A 10,329-nucleotide genomic window follows, 5' to 3' on the forward strand; every position below is an offset into this window, starting at 1 on the left:
TAATTACTTTTTGAAGTAATAAAATTACTTGTAACCGTTACAATTTGTCCACGGGACCCCCCCCCCCCCCCCTTTTTTTTTCGGGCACACGCCTTTTTTTTTTTTATGAAATGACAAAAATAAAATTTGCTTTTTTTTTTCAGTTGGAAAAAAGAAAGATTTTTGCGGAGCTGTAGGAAACGAGGTCAATCTCTTTCTATGTACAGTTTCTGTGGAATGTCCGTTTTTCTTTTTCTTTTTTTTTCGAGCTGGGACTGGGAGTGGGAAGCCCCAGGGAAGCCACAGTGCGTGATGAAGGCCATTCGGGGCAAAGTTTGAGGAAGCAGAATGTAGCTTTGTGAGTCCTTCGTTCAAACTAGCCCCCTCACGCACACACACACAGAAATAAAGAAATTAAAAAAACTCCTGCTTAGGGTACCTACTTGCTGCCGTAGGAGAACCAGAACCGAAAAATGCTTAAAGCGGATGCAAAATATAACAAAGGCAGTTGAAATATTTCCCCATGTCCCCTACAGGGTCTTTGTGACAAGCAGTGTTTCGAGTTGAGAAGTGGTCGGGGCGATCTCTTCCGCTAATGGATACTACACAAGATCCGTTTCAAATCCTAGAGCTGCTGCTCTTTTGTATAACATGCGAGCTCATCCACATGTGAATAATAAAATGAGCGACGCAAACTTTGAGCGACAACCCTTGCTCAAGCTTAACAAGATCTAGAACCCCCTCCGCTCCCCCCCCCCCCCAACACACACACACACACACACACACACACACACTGGCGAACGCCCAAATCATTAAACGTCTTTAGACGAATTCTATGCTTGTGTCCGCATCGTGAGGGTGCAACGACCACGAAGAGGGAGCCAGTTTTTCTTCTTCAATACTTGTGCAAATGTAAAATATAGGTTGGAAGTAGTTCATTGTTATGAGCGCTAAAGATGTGTCTTCACACTATAAAGTAATCGGAAAAGTAACGATTACTTCTTTAATGTCCAATTACTTTTGCCGTCGAGTAATCAAGTAATCTAATCGAATACCTTTTAGCCAAGAGTAATAGTAATTGTAATCGATTACTTTTTTTTAGTAACGTGTACAAGACTGAACAAAATGAGGAAGGAGGGCGTCACCCCCTGATCGTTTTCCCCTCCCCCTTAATTTTGTGTGTGTGGGTGTGCGTGCACGTGTGCGTGTGCGCGCGCGTGTGTGCGTGAAAGAAACAGAAATATAAAGTACCGTGTCATCAAAAAAGAAAAAAAAGAAGTATGGCAGGAGACGGTGGAACCTAACCGAGTTAGGCGGTAACGTCACTTACCGGTTCCACTACAGACTCGTGGATTGGCAATTATGCAAAAGCGAACTACTGCGCACTAAGTACTGCACGGTGAAGTTGTCTTCCTTTCTTAATAAGAACGCAAGAAACGCGCAGGCTTCATTCGCCAAACGTTTTTGATCCTCCTCACACACCACACAGGCTCAAGAAGTGATCTAAAAATTATCATTACTAATATAGCTTTTTTCACTGACTGTGTCAGCGCTAAAATGCGCCCGGCGTGATACACTTGAGGGACAAAAGGAATCGGGAGGAGTTGAATTCAACTGGCGACACTCCAACATTATGTTGGCTGCATGTGTGTTGAATGACGTTTTGTATTGAAAATACCGAATTTTCAGACGTGAAAAAAGAAGCGAGCTTTGCAGCTATCTCTCCGCAAAGGATGAAGAGAACAAGCAAGATGTAGAAAGCTTTAGCATAGCCTTACCGTCACACCATTTTCGTTACCAGGATTCAGAAACTATTGTTAAAGATTATACAACGAGACAAACATTTCAGTCAACTTCAGTCTTACGCTGCGATTGTTGTTTGCCGGCAGCATGATATGTCATTTACGGTTTGCTAAATTTTTTTTCTCAGCGGTATATTCCTGGCCCGTTACGGCATGGCGGAAAGAGTAGCAGTGTGGCCCTGACGCTATATTTTAGCTCTCTAATATGGTGTCTAACTCGACGCCTAGGAAAATCCCGGAGTCGTATTTGTGCGACGTAAAGAACAATGATATTGTGAAGTATAAATATTACTACAAAACATTCAAACCAAGCACTCCCCCAGGTTGTAGAATTTCGGAAGTTAAAAATCAAGGCATTCGATTTCTTTTTTTCGTCGCCCCCTTTTTACTAAATATACGCAAAACGCTTATACTAAATTTGAACGTACCCAAGTTTTGTATTTTCTCAATGTCACTCTTTCTTGTATAAATATGCAAACATATCGAACAAGCCGACATTCAAGCTGCATGTAGACAACAACCGAATCTCAACAAGACACTGGCGTATAGTCAAAACTCAAAGAACCGAAACGAAATTTTAAAAAAGCACACACCCTCAAACATGATCTCTCACACGCAGTCACATTAAACTGCAAGCATACAAAACTGGTTATGAGAAACGGAGACAATGCATTGCGCATTTTAACCAAACCCACCCCGCGCGCGACATTTTTTTCCCTGCATCACCTCGCGGGTAGAAGCCGTGGCAAAGCCCAGGCATGCACACGATGAAAGGGAAGCGAATCATCACGCAACAGCCGACCCCCCAGGTCTTCTTCCTCCCAGCAGAAAAGTCTCGAAATACAGCGCATTCTCGAAATTTGCCGCACCTAACAGAGTGTGTGTAACTTCTGACGTTATTTCGAAGCAAGCGCCCGAAAACCCCGGACGCATTATCCGCATTGCAGGAACACAGAGCCGAGAAAAAGTCAAATGAGGCGGATCAGCCGCGGGGAAATGTGGCGTTGGGGATTTAATGTTTCGTGGCCCCACGTAGAAAATAGTTGCTTCCGTTCATTGCGGAGCTGACAGCACAGTAGAGGCTACGACCCTGCTGGACCAATCGCACGACGTGTTTGTTGGAAGACGATTGTGGCGTCCCCGCACACAAAGAGTACGGTCACGTGAGGACAGGTCGATTGGTAATTGGTGCAACCAGCCCGTAGCTTTCGACTAGCCGTCAGCTTTGGGGCGTGATGGCCTTTGCACAGGTTAAGAGCGGCGATGCGAGAGTCGGTGTAAAAATGGGGACTTTAAATGGGGGGAAAACGTGGAGAGGTGAGGTTAGGGCGCTGTGCACGATGGTTCCGTGATTTTTCTTGTGAAAGACGCGGTTTTTCTCGCGGGGTTCACCAAACCGTGATAGCTAGAGAGTGGAGGTACAGGCCCCGGCGTGGCACGTTAGAATGGTTAGAGCCGCACAGGACGGCCACGGCGTGCATTAAAACTCGCGAGCTGGAATGTGATAAACCCTCTAAACTATTTCAGGATGTCGTTTGGAGCGACGCCCAGCCAATGCGATAAGCGTTGGCTGCGCGTCGTAGCGCCGAAAGCATGTTACAATATGCACAGCTTGCGGAAAGAGGGCTACATTATGAGGGTCCCCGCGTTGGCTTCCTTTTTCCGTGTTTTACATTTTTTATTCATTCATATTTAGATTGCTTCATCTCGGAAGTATTATTATCGAGTAACGTGTATGGTAATAAATACATGTGCTTATACATACATATGCACTCAGCTGCTTGACGCGTTATAGTTCCTTGTCTAGAGGGGGCCTCCAGGCCTTAGCTGGGTAAGTGAAGTTCAACTGCAAAAGGCGGAAACACCTAACACCATATGAACAATATTATAACGCGTAGATGCAATGATTTTTGAAGGGTTACTTTTAAGAAAGGCTTGAAGACGACGCTTGTGTCACAGAAAAGCCTGCGCCGGCGAGACGCGAAAATCTCTTATGGTCGATAGGGTCATGACGGGACAGCCACATGACCTCGCTCGGGAATTTCAAACAAACCGCATCACTCTCGTGAAACATGAGGTCACGCGTGAAATGAAAGTGATTAAAACATGACATGTATTGCGAATCAAAGGTCGCCGCCCCATGTCTCAGATGATTTCATTCTATAAAGTAATTCATTTGAGTTAAAGAAAAATTTGAGGAATTTTAGGCGAAAGTAGGAATCGAACCCACGAGTTTTCGGTTGCAAGTTAGACGTGCTCCTGACTAGGACACGCAGACACTTTTTTCTGTTACAATATTTTTTACATTGAATAAACAACCGCATTGCACGATATATTTCACTCGAGCATGCAAGGTAATACATTGAGCAAAGACGACGTTCGTGAAGATGACGTTAAAATTCCGCCTGCGAGGCGTTGACAGGCGGTGAGAATTGTTAAACTTTTCTTATCACTAACAGCTTCACAAAGGGCGGAAACTATTCAAGTTCCGGACACATTTTCTCGTACAAAACAGCTGTCAAGTTCACATTTTCAGTGATATAATACCGTACTGGACGGACATTCAGATCCTTCATGACGAACTGCCATCCCATCTCCAAATAGCATGCAGGCCCAATAAAAATAATTCGGCAGAGGCACTTAGGACTGCCTATATGTAGGAATGCTTTCGCATTCCTACACGCAGCACATTCCTACAAGCAGCGAGCCACGTCTTCCATTTTCATACTACGCTCCGGCGGTGACATCACGCTCCCCCACTGCGCAGGCGCGGCGAGCCCCGCCGGCTTCACGACGGCTTCCGCGACGAAGCATCTTTGTTGCTCTGCTTCTCTCTGTGTTCCAGTTCTGAGGCGTCCGCTTCAACCTTGAGCGCCCCCGCTGCCTTCCGAGACGAAGCCTACCTGCGTTGCTGTGCTTTTCTTTGTGTTTTATCTCTGAGCCACGCCGGCTTTGACCTTGAGCGGCGCGTCCTTGATGACTTATTTTTATGGCCATCTTTCGGGCCCACCGCCGACGCTTTTTCGCGCAATGGGACAGTTAAGGCAGGTCACATAGGAAAGGCGTCCCCTCCCCAGACAAGAAACGTATTGCCCGAGCCGTGAGCGGTAGGTCTTTTTCAGTGTGCGTTGGAGCACATGCCAGAACGGGATAGCATCCCAACAGTCCAAGAACACGTACTGCACGATATCCGGTCTTTTGCACACAAAACAAAAATTCTCAACTTATGGTACGAACATGCCCTTTCTCCCTAACCATGCCATTACTAACAGCGTGTTGGTGTGCAGTGTAAAAAAACACTTTTTACACACTTGCGAATTAGAATTCTTTTCACGCGACAAAGCACATCACGGTCCGGTCCGTACTCTCAAAGAACAAAGAGCGGTGCAGTGGAACGGGGAAAAGACATTCAACGACATCTCGCGTCAGACGCTTCCGTGTGACAGAACTTCAGTACTCTTTTGAAAATTGTACACGTAGAAATTGGTATGCACAAACAGCCTCTCCCAGGAAGCCCGTTATTTTTTGCCTTCACATGTATCACACGTCAAAACAATGAACTCTCAAATAGCTTTCTGAACAACCTTACTTGGATGACAGTTCCCAAAAAAGGTTCAGCCTGGTCTCGCAAAAAGAAAAACCGCGAAACCAGGTGTCGCATGTGCAAATGCGACAAACTAAGTCCACCTGATTTCACACGACGAAAAGGTTTCTCTCGTCTAGTTTTTTCCCACGTAGACTTCCTTATGAACACGGCTATCACAAGGTGCTTGAGTTGCAAATGCACACTAGAGCAGTGCAGAGCCTGGTAACAGGTACAAAATTTTTTTAACAGAAAATAAATTACACACCATTGCCCGTGCGAACATAAAAAAATCCTGGCCAATCCACTTCGCGGATTCAACACTCATCTCCTCTGTCTTGTTACGCCAGAGCTTCTTGCTTTCACGGTAGTTGTGCAAAGGCACTCCCAAGTATATACCGGGCTCTGTGGACTACTGAACAGTTTCAAACGCACGCGGAGTGACGTTCCAGCGGCTGTGCCAGATCCCCAAGTGTTTCGCCCAGTTCACAGCGCAGGTCGTTTGAGCGCAGAATGCTTTAGTGAGCCGAATAGCCACTGAGACGCTCTCTCTCTACCGCTAGAAAAAAAATGCAACGTCATCTGCGTACGCTAATATTTTAACATCACACGCATTTTAAGAGACACCACGTATGCTCTCATTCTTTGACACTGAGGCAATAGTGCTCAAGAAATATCGCAAACAACAACAGGGAGAGTGAGTACCCTTGCCGAACAGAAAATAACACAGAAATGGGTTTGGTTACTTTTTAAAAAAATACGTGACTAGTCATGCAGTTACTATACGCCATCGTTACTCCATCAAAAATAAGTTTACCCACGCCAATAAGGTTTAGAGTGAAAAAAAAAGAATCATTATAAAACACTCGATCGAAAGTTTTTTTTTTTTTTTTTTTTTGTATGCACAACGGTGTTTAATGTGCAACGGTGTATGTACAACGTGTACAACGGTGTTGTACACGTTACTCCCCAAAAGTAACGAAATATCGTTATTCGTTACTTTACCTTAAAAGAAGTACGTTGCTCGTTTCTTTTCTAAAAAACAGTAACTAAATGTGTTTTCCGCTACCGTAAAATTAACTAGGTAGAAGTAAATCCTTACTAGTAACGCGTTACGTAAATGTCTCACACCGGTCACGTCGCTCAGAACGCCAAGTAGCCTCGACGTTTCCCTGAAATCTTTAATGCGGTACGGCCGCACTCCGACGTCGGCGTGTGGAAAGGCCGAACATTCTGAAGAGTCACTCGCCGGCAGCGTCGGCAAAAGTAAACCGACAATCGTCAGGAAGATCCAAACCCCTCTCACCACGTCCAAGCATGGCCGCTCACTCAGCTTCAACGGAGTCCATGATTCCGCGTTCAATTTTGACGACGTTAGAACATAAAATGAAGCCACGCAGACACGCTTCCACGGCTTGGGAACGAGCGGGGGATTATACGATTAGCTATCGCGTTCCACTCTCAAAGAAATGGTTAACCAGAATTTGGATTTAAAAAAAAAAAAAGGATGCAGGAGATGTAGGCGGGACGCTACAATCCTGGCAACAATACTCGTAAGGCGACATCTCAAATGGACAGCTGTATTTTTAGAAAAAAAAGGTAAGGATTGAACGAGGCCAACGAGGCTCTTGACGTCAAGATATCTCGTTTCCTCCTCTCTTCGCTTCGCCTTCTCAAGGCGGTGACGCGGAGAAGACGTGAGGCCGTTCCTTTTTCCTCTCGGAGAAGCAAGGCGTAAACATATCTGTCAAATGCACGTAACTTTTTTTCTTAAAAAATACGGTCATCCGATCGAGATATCACTGTATGAGTGATGTTTTGGTGTTTGTAGCATCCTGTTGCACGCTTTTACCGCCGTGTTTTGTGGAATCCAGATTTCGGTTCAGCATCCATTTAGAGGCGAAGCGTGAGCGTCCTCCTGTAATTTTTAATAAAGAAAAAAAAAGAAAATAGGTAAAATGTTGCTTGGAAATTTGTACAGTGTGAAGTTAGTCAGCCCCAATAGGTGTCTAAAATCTCCGCAGTTGGTGCGAAAAAGAAATTAAACTTTGGTAAATTTACTATGACCACTAGCCCGGAGTGTTCAACATGCATGATGCAGTAGTGATAATTAAGGTGGTCACCCAGAGCAAATTGGGGGCCAGGAACGGGTGGGGATTGAATTGAGAGTCACATTAATGTAGTGTTTGTTTTAGAGCGCAGCTCTTAGGCTCCCGTTTCCAGCTTGAGCAGCGTCGGCGTGGCCGTCTGCGTAACCGCGCGGTGTATTATGGGAAACGTCCCATAATGCACCGCGGTGACGCGCGCGTTGCATTGTGGGACGTTTCCCATAATGCATCGCGCGGGAGGGAGGAGGATGGAGGAGAGAGTATGAGGAGAATGAAGGAGGAGGAGACGAAGGCGAGGAGCACGGGAGGAGCAGATGAGGAGCGTCTAACCATCACTTCCTAACCTTTTCTCCTCCTCCTCAAGAGCTGCGCTCTAATTTGGGTTTACAGGGATTTGAGAACGTCTTTCATTTTTGATTAAAAATATATGCCGGCAGCTCTTCCCAGAAAAGATGAGAGTCACCAGTAACGTATACTTAGGCTTTCGTATTTTTTTCTCACGTGGAGGAAGTTGCTCTGTAAATATTAAAAATAGGCACGTTTCCAAGAGGCGGAGTAAGGTTTCGTCGTATGAAAACGCTCTATTCTAACTTTCATCATTAGTGCAATCATTTCGTGCTCTTTTACTGCCACGAGACCAACACAAAATCAGAAGTACTGAAAAGTGCGAGCCGAGGCTATTCACCAAAATGCGCCTCAACAACGTACGTAACCTGATACACAAGTTCAGCTTCTCCAAAGTGTTTCTCAAAAAAGCCATTTCAATATGAATCTAATACCACAAAAAAGGTGGTGTTGTTAAAAAAAGAGCGGCGTATCTTTTGTAGGAACCGACGAGAGTGCACGTGAAATATGAGACCCATAGCGAAACCGGCTCAACCACCCCCTCTCCGCGCCAGCTGAAATCTGATGGACTTTACGAGCTCCGAAGCCAAAAGAAATATAAAACAGTCAGTGTTGTAAAATGCACGAAGCAACATAATTACGCACTTATCTACTCAGACTAATGTAATGTACACACCTCGATAAAAGAAAGTAAAAAAGAAAAACGAAGTTCAAACAGAAAGAAGAAAAAGAAAAAAAACGTAAGGTGCCGGGATCCCGTGGGGTCCGGTTGCACACTTCTGAAAAGAGGCTCTGACAGTGAAATATGATGCTGCTGAATAGACCGTTCCAGCGGCAGTCTCGAACGAAGCGATTTACAGCGCGTGTCCCCGGTTTTGAGAGGGTACGTCAATGTTGCCCGACTGCGCTGGGCTGTGGGTTTTCTACTCAGTGGGCTGTGGCAACCTGCGTAGGCGCACTTCCGGACGCTGGTACAGGCTTAATCGCCGCGTTCTATTTTTTTTTTTTTTTTTTTTTTTTTTTTTATTTTGTGTTTTATGGGGAGTAGAATTTCTCGGGGTTTTTGAGAATGCATCGTACTATTTTTGGGAACAAAACAAAGAAATGAAAGCCGTTTTTGTGAGTCTGTGCGCGACAGAGCAAATGCAGCTGGAACGTTTGCTTCATAGTATGTTTATCTTTTTACGGCACCATAAACTCAGCCGTGTCGATCTGTGAACGTCTTAACCATCGAAAATATTTGACCGGCACACAGGATACACGAACCGCATGGATATTTCCCGCCCACAACATGAATTTGGACGAGTCTCATCAATCGAACAACATATATTGTACGTACCCCACTGTGCCGCGTTATACGAACAGAATTTGGGAAAGCTCTCAAATAACACAGCATACCCAAAAAATATGTGTCGATGATAGTCACTTGACGACGATCGGACGGAATCTGGCGTGTTTTGGGGCACATGTAGAAGAGAGCTGCTTTTTTGCACAGCTTCAAAGCAAATAAACGAACGTGTCTATTCCGTTTCCCCCACCCCGGACCCGACCGTATCAGCTATTTTTCGCGAAGACCCGGAACATAGCCGGGAAGGCTTTTTGGAGATTATCTCAACGAAAATAATCCTCCAAGAACGTTGAACTGCCTGCGTCGAGGGCTGCTTGGCGTTCGCTCTTTGCGTTCGTTTCCTGCGAAGACCGAGCAGGCTACGAGCCCTGGTAGTCCCTGGTTCTCACAGGGGAACATAACGCACAAAGGGTAAGCATCCTAAAGAGGCAAGTAAAGTAAAAACTTCCAAGAAAAGCCGGCGAACTCCGAATGCACAATGCAGGTGGGGAGTCGCGCTGACCGGGTTTCCACAGCTCAGGCGGGTGGCAGAAATTTCTGGCTGATAGGGGTCGCTCGATTTGCAAAATGCGGCGGCCAGAGCGCTCTTTTTGCAAAGGGCTTGCTACTTCCATTCTGGTTAGTGAAGCTTAAGAAATGGGTAGGTTCCGACAAAAAAAAATTCACAGCAATTTGCGGTTTTTTTTAAAGTACATCGAGCCAAGTTTTAGAAAGTGCTATGCAAATGAAAGGCAACTGCTGAATATGAAAAAAAAAAAAAAGGAGCTCTCTTGACAAGTAAGCTTAAAGCAGAAGAAAACATAATCACTACATTTATTTCGTTTTTTTTTTTTTTTTTAAGAGTCACTGCAACTTACATAAAGATCCGAGTGACGGCTGAAAGGATGTCACGATACCCGTGCGGCCGTATCACTTCAGCTATCCTGACCTTTCAAACTATTCTGCGCTAATATATCGAACTTGGTTAAAAAACGTCTGTGTGTCTACTTTCCCGCACAACACTCGGAGAGCCAATCACCGCAACTTACGAAGGCAGCTCAGCGAATGACGATGCCGAAATATATGTTTAGACCAAAAAACGTAGTCTGAGTTGTGACATTAAGCAATGCAAAACGTCACGCTTGCATTGCTTAATGTCACAACTCAGACTACGTTTTTTCGTCT

This window comes from Ixodes scapularis, unplaced genomic scaffold (assembly GCF_016920785.2).
Source record: "Ixodes scapularis isolate PalLabHiFi unplaced genomic scaffold, ASM1692078v2 PGA_scaffold3__209_contigs__length_174095766, whole genome shotgun sequence".
Lineage (NCBI taxonomy): Eukaryota > Metazoa > Arthropoda > Arachnida > Ixodida > Ixodidae > Ixodes > Ixodes scapularis.